The sequence below is a fragment of the Triticum dicoccoides genome, chromosome 3A, assembly GCF_002162155.2.
Source record: "Triticum dicoccoides isolate Atlit2015 ecotype Zavitan chromosome 3A, WEW_v2.0, whole genome shotgun sequence".
NCBI lineage: Eukaryota > Viridiplantae > Streptophyta > Magnoliopsida > Poales > Poaceae > Triticum > Triticum dicoccoides.
Window position 1 is genome coordinate 716,885,053 of NC_041384.1, and position 12,846 is coordinate 716,897,898.

A 12,846-nucleotide genomic window follows, 5' to 3' on the forward strand; every position below is an offset into this window, starting at 1 on the left:
GTGGAAAGCAACTTGGGAAGGCTAGAGATCAAGATTCATATGGTAGGAATGGAATGTCTTGGTCTCAACACATGAGTAGGTGGTTCTCTCTCAGAACATATGAGTTGGAATGGTGTGTGTTCTGACGACTCTCTCATCGAATGAGAAGAAGGTGGAGGGGTATATATAGCCTCCACACAAAATCCAACCGTTACACACAGTTTTCCAATCTCGGTGGGACCGAATCAATAAACTCGGTCTGACCGAAAATGTAAACCTAGTGACCGTTAGAGATTTCGGTGGGACCGACTGGATCAACTCGGTGAGACCGATGTGCTAGGGTTAGGGTAAATCCAAAACTCGGTTTGACCGATTACTCAAACTCGGTGGGACCGATTTGGGTAACAAGTGAAATTGAGATTTAGCCAAGCAAACTCGGTGGAACCGATTGCATATCTCGGTGGGACCGAGAATATTGCAATGGGTAACAGAGAGTTTGCAAGCCCATCTCGGTGAGACCGAGATCCCATCGGTGGGACCGAACTGATTAGGGTTTGGCAGTGGCTTATGACAAGTGAAACTCGGTGGCGCCGGATAGGATAAATCGGTAGGACCGAGTTTGGCTTAGGGTTTAGGTCATATGTGGAAGTGGGAAAGTAGCTGAGGGTTTTGGAGCATATCACTAAGCACATGAAGCAAGAGGCTCATTAAGCAACACCTCATCCCTCCTTAACAGTATTGGATTTTCCTAAAGACTCAATGTGATCTTGGATCACTAAAATGTAAAATGAGGAGTCTTGAGCTTGAAGCTTTAGCCAATCCTTTGTCCCTAGCATCTTGAAGGAGTTCCCACAACCTTTAGTCCATGCCACTCCATTGTTGAACTTATCTGAAACATGCTAGATTGAGATGTTAGTCCAACAAGAGATATGTTGTCATCAATTATCAAAACCACCTAGGGAGCACTTGTGCTTTCACTTACTGACTTCGGTCGCCAACCTGAAGTTGGGAGGAATCACAGCGGCCCTGATGGCCCTACTAAAGCATTCTGGCCCCGAAACATGCACTCTGCTGCTGGTAGGTGCATCTCTGTCGTGACCTTCTCGGTGAGCCCTGTTCCTGTCGACCAAACCCTGGACGAGAATGGATCTCGCGTCAAAGCCTGGCCCTCTGGGGTCGACTGGAATCCTTCGCCCACCACTATGAGGGCGCCTGTCATCCTGCTGGCGAGGCACACACGACCCGCTCCTCGGGGGAGGCGTGGGCACTCGATGTCGACCGTCACGATCGACTCGGTGATCATACTGCTCATGGTTCCCATACTGGTCATGCCGGTCTCCACGTCCCTCACGCCTCAGGGGCGATCTCGGGCTGTGAGCCGACTGGACTGTGTCCACGGCAACAGATCTGCTGTGAATCCTGTTCCGCGACTGAGAAATAGCGGAATTATGATCTCCTGCTGCCCGGAGTAATGCTCTGATCTGCAGCAAGCCTCTGCCAGCCTCCGACTGGGAAGGCTGAATCGACTCTGCTATGCGAGCTGCAGCTGCTAAATTCTGAATCGGAGTTCGATATACCCGCGGGGGCGGGAAGAGCTAATGTCGACTGGATTCGGGAATCCGTTGTCGCGCACGCTTGTCGAGTGCTCGCTGGAGGTTCTCCCGTCGAGTGTCCTCGGCTAAGTTTGCCAGGCGCGCGTCCTCCAAGGCGCGAGCCTCGGGGGTCTCTCCAATGATAGGAGTGTGCAGTGCATCCATGTTCCGGCGGCGAAGTTCTTCTCTCTGCAGCGATGTGAGAGGCTCAGGAAGATACTCCTCATGGAGATGCGACGGGTCACCTCCACCCGTGCCTCCGTCGGTACGGGGAAAACCGGGAGCACTGGGCGGTCCATCGACCATCAGAACCTCCGCCGCCGGATCGCTGCTGTCGCACTCGGATGCGGTCTCTGCGGAGCCAGTCGACAGGTCGAACAGGCCGTAGAGGGATTCGTCGGGCTCGATCACCGCGACCTGGGGGGTGGCCGACTGACACGCCACCGCGTGCCTCACCCACCGCTGAAGTCTCGACCGACCGGAACGCTTGCGCCGGCGGGAAACGGGGAGTGAGGACAACACAGGAGCCGACCGATAGGGGGTCGAGGGTTGCCGCAGGAGAACGCCGCGGACGCACGCGCTAAAGTGCGTTGCCCCGCGAGCAGGAAGTGCGTCCACGTCGAGCGGAGCCTCCTGGAGCCAAGCAGAGTCGTCGACGATGAACGTGAGCGCGCCGAGACGGATCTCGCGGCCCTCCACCGAAACTCCGCCGAAAACCATGATGATTCGGGTCGGAAAAAGTCGCAACTTCTCCAACAAACGCTAAAACACCTGCCCCACGGTGGGCGCCAACTGTCGTGGTTCTAAGTCTGACAGTAGTGTAGGGGGGTAAATATGGAGAGGCAAGATCTTAGCTGTGGGGAAGTTGTAAGCACGCAGGGTTTACGAGTTCAGGCCCTTCTCGGAGGAAATAATAGCCCTACGTCTCGGATCCCGGAGGCGGTCGACCGGATTATATGAATATGGGTTACAGAGGTGCGAACCCTTGTCTCGGAGGAGGGGGGTGGCTTATATAGAGTGCGCCAGGACCCCGGCCAGCCCACGTTACAAAGGGTTCAATGTACATTAAGGCAGAGCGTTACTGGTAACGCTAGTAATAAAGTGCTATGATGATCATAAAAGCTATTTAATGGCCGACCGTTAGCGTGCGGAGTGACTTCAGGTCTCCTGGCCGTTGAGTGGTTGGATCTTGGTCGAGTGATTGTTTCTTGGTCGAGTGTCTTCGAGTCTGTCGAGTGGAACACCTCCAAGTCGATTGAAAGGTGGTTTCTTCTAGAGATGTCCTTGGGTAGAGCAGTTAGGACAGGTCCATGACCCTACCCTAGGTACATAGCTTCATCACTCATTGCCCGTCGTGTTGCTCCAGGGGAAACCCTGACCCTCGGTTCGGGCGGTGGCGGCACTCTTGTGTCGTAACCTTCCTGAAGGCACCGCCTTGGAGCTCACCGTTCATCGTCTGCAGCTACATCTCTTCGCGGTGGCATGTTCACGGGTGAGGATCCCGGTAGCTCTTGTAGTGGTTGGGTATGGTGTTGCTGCGTCTAGCGCCTATGTATCTAGTCTTGGGTGTGTGCGTGAGTTGTGGTGGCGTGTGTTTGTATCAGTTTATGGTTGGTTGGTGTTTTATATATAAAACGGGGCGAAAGCCTTTTTCGGCAGAAAATAGGAACGATTTCCGGATCTAGTCGATGTCAACGCTACTGGAAATTCGCTCTATGCCGAGTGTTTGGCTCTTCGCTGGGAGCCAAACCACGCGCACTCGGCAAAGCAAAGTAAGCCGAGAGGGGAACTCGGCAATCGATGTTGCATGGCAAACACGGGCATTTACGGATACCATGTGAAAAACACACTCGGCAAAAGGATGAAACTCGGCAAATGCTCTTTTAGCCGATAACCAAACGTCTCACACAAAGTGGTGCCATATGGCAAGTCCGACAGTGGTTAACGGCTCGGTGACTGTGGCAATGTTTTGCCGAGAGCTCATGACTTGGCTCTCGGCAAAGCGTTGTTTCCTATTTTGGAATTTTTCGTCTATGTGAGAGCTCAGTTTAGTCCCACCTTGAGTTCTTGCCTAAGGACTAGCGGCATGACCAGTTTAAATAATCGGGTAGTCCTGAAGCAGTAAGATTTGGTCTTCATTACACTTTTGTTAATGATATGGACTGTCACTATGAATCTTCACCTATTCCGGGCAGAGAAGGTCTATAGTGACAATCCATATTCTTAACAATGAGAACATTTATGACTGTCGGCTCTTTTTATTAATTTGGTTAGAGGTAATAATACTAGTGGTGCCTAAACTTACCATTGATGTTCATTTTGGTGCCTGAACTTGAAAAATACGCCGAACTGGTTCTATAACTTGGCAGTATGGCTCAAATACGGTTCATATCACGTCTAAATATATATGTATTGCTGACTAGACATCCCAGCGTGACACATGACCCACTTGCAGTGTCAGAAAAGAATGACATGAAGAATGTGCGTCTCAATGACTATCGAGTCCCACCTGTCGGTGCAATTGAAATAAACAAAAAAGTTGCAAAGCTGAGTTTCGAACCGGTGACACGAGCGACAGAAAGGACATGCGCCAACCAATTGCCGCATGTACGTTTGTTGTCTTTTACACACTGCAACATTTTAGATAACCGACACAATCATGGAGTTGTTTTTCCTATTTTAGAAATTACAAAATATTCAGGTAGTATATGAAGTGCTCATGCTTTTAGGAAATACTCCCTCCGTTCCTAAATATTTGTCTTTCTAGGCATTTCAAATGACTATTACATACAAATGTATGTAGACATATTTTAGAGTGTAGATTCACTCATTTTGCTCCGTATGTAGTCACTTGTTAAAATGCCTAGAAAGACAAGTATTTAGGAACGGAAGGAGTATATTTCTAGTTGTAAAAAGTGATCACGTGCTTTAATAAAGTATATGTATTTTTTAAAAGATATATTTTTGAATAAAAGTGAATTTTAAAATATGTATGAAAAAAATAAACAATGGCCTAGTGCTCCCCCAGGATTTTATACATTCTTATATTTAAGTTAACAAATTTTAAACTATACATCCATTTGTCCTGTTAAAAACATTTTAATTACATGACTTTTTAATAATACATAAATATATTTTTAATTACATTAACATGTTTAAATTAATTTTTATGCATATTATTTCTAAGAAAAGAATATTCTTGCTTTATTTTTATTACTAATGCAATAATTCGCATAAGTTTTAGAATTACTAAAAACGAAAAAGAAACTCACATACCGAAGGGTCATCCGAGAAAGGGTTTCCCCCCACTTTGTATTACAAAGCAACCACCACGATACAGCCAACGATAGATGCTGGGGCGGAAGCAGCACAGTCACGCCCAAAAGAAATGGAAGAGAAAACAAAAAAGAAATGAATGCCAAGAACGGCGGATCAACAAAAAACGAAGAAGCCTCGCGACCGCTGCGCCCAACGGAGACCTCCTGCCAAGCTCCGCGACTCCGGAATTCCGGCACCAAGCAACACCTCCAAGAAGGGATGCGACGACGACGACGCTGCTGCGAAGGGTTTCCCCCGGTACGCGGCGAGGGGATAGGAAGGTGTTGGGGAACGTTGCAGAAAACAAAAATTTTCCTACGGTTTCACGAAGATCCATCTAGGAGTTCATCTAGCAACGAGTGATCGGATTGCATCTACATACCTTTGTAGATCACGCGCGGAAGCGTTCAAAGAACGGGGATGAGGAAGGCGTACTCGACGTGATCCAAATCACCGGAGATCCTAGCGCCGAACGGACGGCACCTCCACGTTCAACACACATATGGTCAGCGTAACGTCTCCTTCTTCTTGATCCAGCAAGGGGGAAGGAGAGGTTGAGGAAGATGGCTCCAACAGCAGCACGACGGCGTGGTGGTGGTGGAGCTGCAGTACTCCGGCAGGGCTTCGCCAAGCACTATGAAGGAGGAGGATGTGTTGGAGAGGGAGAGGGAGGCACCAAAGGCGTTGATTGAGAGGCCCTCTTTCCCCCACTACATATAGGGAGCCTAGGGGGGGCGCCGGCCCTAGGAGATCCAATCTCCTAGGGGGGCGGCGGTCAAGGGAGGAATCCCTCCTCCCCAAGGCACCTAGGAGGTGCCTTCCCCCTTTGGGACTCTTCCCTTCCTTATCTCTTGGCGCATGGGCCTCTTGGAACTGGTGCCCTTGGCCCATATAGGACAAGGCGTACCCCCTACAGCCCATGTGCCCCCCGGGGCAGGTGGCCCCACCCGGTGGACCCCCGGGACCCTTCCGGTGGTCCCGGTACAATACCGGTGACCCCGAAACTTGTCCCGATGCCCAAAATAGCACTTCCTATATATAATTCTTTACCTCCGGACCATTTCAGAACTCCTCGTGACGTTCGGGATCTCATCCGGGACTCCGAACAACATTCGGGTTACTGCATATACATATCCCTACAACCCTAGCGTCACCGAACCTTAAGTGTGTAGACCCTACGGGTTCGGGAGACATGTAGACATGACCGAGATGACTCTCCGGCCAATAACCAACAGCGGGATCTGGATACCCATGTTGGCTCCCACATGATCCTCGATGATCTCATCGGATGAACCACGATGTCGAGGATTTCAATCAATTCCGCATACAATTCCCTTCGTCAATCGGTATGTTACTTGCCCGAGATCCGATCGTCGGTATCCCAATACCTCATTCAATCTCGTTACCGGCAAGTCACTTTACTCGTACCGTAATGCATGATCCCGTGACCAGACACTTGGTCACTTTGAGCTCATTATGATGATGCATTACCGAGTGGGCCCAGTGATACCTCTCCGTCATACGGAGTGACAAATCCCAGTCTTGATCCGTGTCAACACAACAGACACTTTCGGAGATACCCGTAGTATACCTTTATAGTCACCCAGTTACGTTGTGACGTTTGGTACACCCAAAGCACTCCTACGGCATCCGGGAGTTACACGATCTCATGGTCTAAGGAAAAGATACTTGACATTGGAAAACTCTAGCAAACGAACTATACGATCTTGTGCTATGTTTAGGATTGGGTCTTGTCCATCACATCATTCTCTTAATGATGTGATCTCGTTATCAACGACATCTAATGTCCATAGTGAGGAAACCATGACTATTTGTTGATCAACGAGCTAGTCAACTAGAGGCTTACTAGGGACATGTTGGTGTCTATTATTCACACATGTATTACGATTTCCGGATAACACAATTATAGCATAAATAAAGACAATTATCATGAACAAGGAAATATAATAATAATGCTTTTATTATTGCCTCTAGGGCATATTTCCAACAGAAGGGTCGCCCCGACGCCCTCCAGGAAGGATAGACGACACCCGCAAGCGCCGCCACGCCGGCGTCGGCCAAGCCGACAGGGATTTCTCCCGATCCCAACCCACCCCTCAGGCGCTCCGGAGCGCGCCACCAAACCGACCACCACCCTGCACCAACACAGACTTGAAGCTTCCACGCCGTCTGACCACGGCACCACAAAGTAGGGTCTGCACAACGATGAGGAGGAGCCGGGACTAGGGCAGCAGCACCGTCGGTACGCGGGAGGGCTCAACATCCACCGTCAACGACGGTAACTGACTGGACGCAATAGCAGGGGCGAACCAGACCCGTGGGCACACAGGTCCGGCCGGGTGCTCAGATGCCCGTAAAGACCCGCCTTCGCGCTGCAGAAGATGTACCAACGGCGCCGCCGCCCGCCGTCCGAGCCGCTCCACCTCATCACCGCGCAGAGAGCAGTGAGGCAACGCCAAGACCGGCCCGCTAGGACCCAGATGGGGCCCATAGGGCCCAGATCTGGGCCGGGTTCATGCCGCGGGCCGAGCTGCGCTATCCCGCCGCCCCGCCGCCAAAGGGCGTCGCCACCACCACGATAGGTCGCCGCCAGCCCCCACCAGGCCGCTGGGCTGCCGTAGGCCAAGGAACAACGCCGCCGAAAACGCTGCCCGAGCCGAGAATCCACGCCGGGGAAGAGCAGGGGGCCGCCACCGCCAGCCAGGCCACGGCGCCGGCAGCGGCAGGAGGAGGAGGTACGGGGCGGACTAGGCGGCGCGGTAGGGGGGCCGCCCCGGTCGCCGCGCTCGGGGGGTGGGGGGCGACACGGGGGTGTACGGGGAGGAGGAGGGGAGGGGGAGTGGGCGGGGGAGGCGCTAGGGCGCCCGCGCCGGCGGCGGCGGGGGAAACCCTAGCGGGAGGGCGAGAGGAGCGGGTCGCGGGAGCTGCTCCGGTGCTACGCTGTTGACTACAAAGCCGGTTGTCCACATTGAAGGGTCATGTAAAAAAGGAAAAAGAACTAATAGTTAAAAAAAGGACCATGTGATATGTTTTTAAACATGAATATTTTAAAAATTAGATTAACATTTCAAAAATGTATAACTTTTGAAAATTGCATGTGGAAAACTGGCTGCATTGATTGCGGTCTAATTAGCTAGATAAAGGCTAAGGATGCATAATAGTAAACTAACTTTCCCTAGTGAAGTGGTTTGCGCAGGTCCTTCGCAGCGAGCAGGTCGCTTGTTCAAATCCTAGCCTTGCTTCATTTTTATTTATTTCAGTTGTGCACTGATAGGTGGGATCCAGTGGTCATTTAGACGCACTCTTTTCATGTCAGTCTGTGTCGGCACTACAGGTGGGTCCCACGCCATGCTAGCATGTCTAGTCAACAATACATACGTATCAGGATGTGATTTGAACCGTGTTTGAACCATACCGCCAAGTTATAGAACCAGTTCGGTGTATTTTTTAAAGTTTAGGCACCAAAGTGAACATCGATGACAAGTTTAGGCACCGTTGGTGTTATTACGTCATTCGGTTAAATTGCAGATCAGGGTATCGAGAGGGAACATGTCAAATTTTGTGAATGAAGTGTGGTTCTTGTTGCTCCGTTGGACTCGAAACTTCTGGTGCTCTCAAATGAGGCCATCACATGACGCATGCCAGGCCCCATATTTTTCGACCTGCCTGCAATATTTGAGACATTTATTGCACTCCTAGAGTTTCAGCGCCAGAAATTGCAGATCTGCAAGGTGGACACATGAAATCTTGCCCAGAAGCGGCATGGATAATCCTATATGATGTCTAAGTGATATGTGCATGCCTTGTGCAGACGAGGGACGGGAAGGCCCCACCACCGAGGGGTCAAAATTGCCTCGGCGGCATGCCTAATCCTACCGTTTAAATCCTTAGAAAATCGTATGATGCTAGAAATCCTCGGGACCTGACACGGTGTCATCACATGTCCCTTGTAGGGTGTGGTACAAGTTCAGGGTGCGTTTCAAAGAAGCCTCACCTGAGGCCGCTTGTAAACTACACCATCTCCGAGGTAGTCTCTGGGTATCGAGAGGGAACGTGTCCGGTTTGTGAATGATGTGTAGTTCATGTTGCTCCATTGGATTCGAGACTTCTTGAGCTCTCAAAGGAGGCCATCACATGAGGCATGCCAGGCCCCCATATTTTCTGGACCCAGCTGCAATATTTGAGACATTTATTGCACTCCTTGGTTTTCAGTGCCGAAAATTGCAAATCTGCAAGGCGGACATATCATACCATGCCTAGAAGTGGCATGGAAAATCATATATGATGTCTTTGAGCGCGACATGTGTATACCTTGTGCAGACGAGGGAGGGGTAGGCCCCGCCACCAGTGTTGGAAATATGCCCTAGAGGCAATAATAAAAGTATTATTATTATATTTCCTTGTTCATGATAATTGTCTTTTATTCATGCTATAACTGTATTATCCGGAAATCGCAATACACGTGTGAATACATAGACCACAATATGTCCCTAGTGAGCCTCTAGTTGACTAGCTCGTTGTGATCAACAGATAGTCATGGTTTCCTGGCTATGGACATTGGATGTCGTTGATAACGGGATCACATCATTAGGAGAATGATGTGATGGACAAGACCCAATCCTAAGACTAGCACAAAAGATCGTGTAGTTCATTTGCTAGAGCTTTGCCAATGTCAAGTATCTCTTCCTTCGACCATGAGAGCGTGTAACTCCTGGATACCGTAGGAGTGCTTTTGGTGTATCAAACGTCACAACGTAACTGGGTGACTATAAAGGTGCACTACAGGTATCTCCGAAAGTATCTATTGTTTTATGCGGATCGAGACTGGGATTTGTCACTCCGTGTAAACGGAGAGGTATCTCTGGGCCCACTCGGTAGGACATCATCATATGCGCAATGTGACCAAGGAGTTGATCACGGGATGATGTGTTACGGAACGAGTAAAGTGACTTGCCGGTAACGATATTGAACAAGGTATTGGATACCGACGATCGAATCTCGGGCAAGTAACATACCGATAGACAAAGGGAATTGAATACGGGATTGATTAAGTCCTTGACATCGTGGTTCATCCGATGAGATCATCGTGGAACATGTGGGAGCCATCATGGGTATCCAGATCCCGCTGTTGGTTATTGACCGGAGAACGTCTCGGTCATGTCTACATGTCTCCCGAACCCGTAGGGTCTACACACTTAAGGTTCGATGACGCTAGGGTTATAAAGGAAGTTTGTATGTGATTACCGAATGTTGTTCGGAGTCCCGGATGAGATCCCGGACGTCACAAGGAGTTCCGGAATGGTCCGGAGGTAAAGATTTATATATGGGAAGTCCTATTTTGGCCACCGGAAAATGTTCGGGATTTTTCGGTATTGTACCGGGAAGGTTCTAGAAGGTTCCAGAGTGGGGCCCACCTACATGGGGGGACCCACATGGACGTGGGTAGTGGGGGCAAGGCCCCACACCCTTGGTCAAGGCGCACCAAGATCCCCCCTTAGAAGGAATAAGATCATATCCCGAAGGGATAAGATCAAGATCCCTAAAAAGGGGGGATAACAATCGGTGGGGAAGGAAATAATGAGATTTCTTTCCTCCCACCTTGGCCAACGCCCCAATGGACTTGGAGGGCAAGAAACCAGCCCCTCCACCCCTATATATAGTGGGGAGGCGCATGGGAGCTATAGACGAAGTTCTGATGCAGCCCTCCCCCTCTCACAAGTACTCCTCCTCTCCCGCGGTGCTTGGCGAAGCCCTGCAGGATTGCCACGCTCCTCCACCACCACCACGCCGTTGTGCTGCTGTTGGATGGAGTCTTCCTCAACCTCTCCCTCTCTCCTTGCTGGATCAAGGCTTGGGAGACGTCACCGGGCTGTATGTGTGTTGAACGCGGAGGTGCCGTGCGTTCGGCACTTGATCATCGGTGATTTGAATCACGACGAGTACGACTCCATCAACCCCGTTCACTTGAACGCTTCCGCTTAGCGATCTACAAGGGTATGTAGATGCACTCTCTTTCTACTCGTTGCTGGTCTCTCCATAGATAGATCTTGGTGACACGTAGGAAAATTTTGAATTTCTGCTACGTTCCCCAACAACCAGGGGCGACATTACCTCGACGGCACGCCTGATCCAACCGTTTAAATCCTTGGAAAATCGTACGATGCTGGAAATCCTCGGGACCTGAAACCGTCTCATCCCATGTCTAAGTTTTGGCGCGCTTCAAAGAAGATTCACCTAAGGCCGCTTGTAAATTGCACCATCTCCGAGATAGTCTTTGGGTATCTAGAGGGAACGTGTCCAGTTTGTGAATGAAATGAGTTTCCTGTTGCTCTATTGGACTCAAAACTTCTCGTGCTCTCAAAGGAGGCCATCACATGACACGTGCCAGGCCCCAGTATTTTTCGGACCCGCCACCAATATTTGAGACATTTATTGCACTACTAGGGTTTCAGCGCCCAAAATTGTAGATATGCAATATTTGAGATAACTATATTACTGTTATATCTATTTTTGCTGCAGGGTTACATGAAAAAAGGCATAAATGATGCTCACTATTAATCTTTGCTAGGAGTTCCACTCGGCAAGGTTAACTTTTCCGGGAACTACTCTCGGTAAAAGTGATTACCTAGATTTAGGTTTGGGGGATCTTTTTCGAGTGTCCCATGGACAGGCGCTCGAAAAAGGCAGCGCAAGACACTTAAGTGAAATTCCCCGCGCGCTCTCTCCTCGGACGTCACCTAGCCGAAAAACTCTTGTTCACCAAGTTGATTTGACACAGTTGAAATATTTTTCGGAAGTCAAGCATGAGGATGACGGTTGTGGTGCGAAACTTAAGGTAACATTGCACAAGCTAGATGGCAAAACCAAAGTTCATAAAAATACACCCCCTTTGAGGAATTAAGCTGATCACATTGGGCTAGTAAGAGGGTCATTGACTGCAGCTACATCATCATGACTTTGTATATAGCCTTCATGATGGTTCATATGTTAAAGATGTTGTATTAGTTATTTATCTATTGTTCCTTTTGTCTTTCCATCAGTCGAATCTATAATTGTCTGTTTGTTCGTCAAGATTCATGCTGGTTTTTCCTATGAGGTTGAACGTTTATTTATTTTCATTTGATTTCTCTTGTTTGTTAATGGGCTTTGAGACCGGTTTTCCCCGCAAGTTTCATAATACTACACACCAATCATTTGTCTCCATTCACTACCCTCTCCCTTTTCGTTCTCTTCCTATCCTAGCTCTTTCCTCTCCCACAGCCAGGGTACGTTTGATTCCTACACCCTTTATTTGTGGATTTCTTATACTATTTAGGTCTTAGTTGATTGTGTTTGATTTGGTTTGTTGTTTTACTATTTCAGTTTAGTGACTCACTTTTTGTTTGCATTTGATGCATGATTTTGAGAAGATCCATGGTGATGTTTTCCATTGAGTTCTTTGGTTTTGCATTGAGGGTGTTGTGTCTTGTTCGTTGGTATGTTTCCCTTGATCTTGTTGTCCATGTAGTTGATTTTGATCCAATAGCATATGACCCTAGATCCACTTTTTGTCAATTTACCCCGCCTCATATCTCTCATGTATAGGTTGTCCTTCTTAACTTAGGACTGATGGTCCATGTCATGATGAATATGAAGCTCCTACTCGGTTCACTATGGGTCACTACTACAGAGCCAAATAACACTGACCAACCAATAGTGGTCATCATTGACGTGCCAACAGCTCGTTATTGCTTCATGGTCAGTGCTGAATTTGTCATCACATATGAGACAACTAGCATGTCGGTTGGAAATACGCCCTAGCGTAATAATAATAAAGTGATTATTATATTTTCATGTTCGTAAATAAATTTAGATTTTGTGCTATGATTCTTGAATACAAGGTTCAAATGAAAACTCAGTTGCATTTGTGAAAAGGCATCTCCTAGCCGGCCGATCT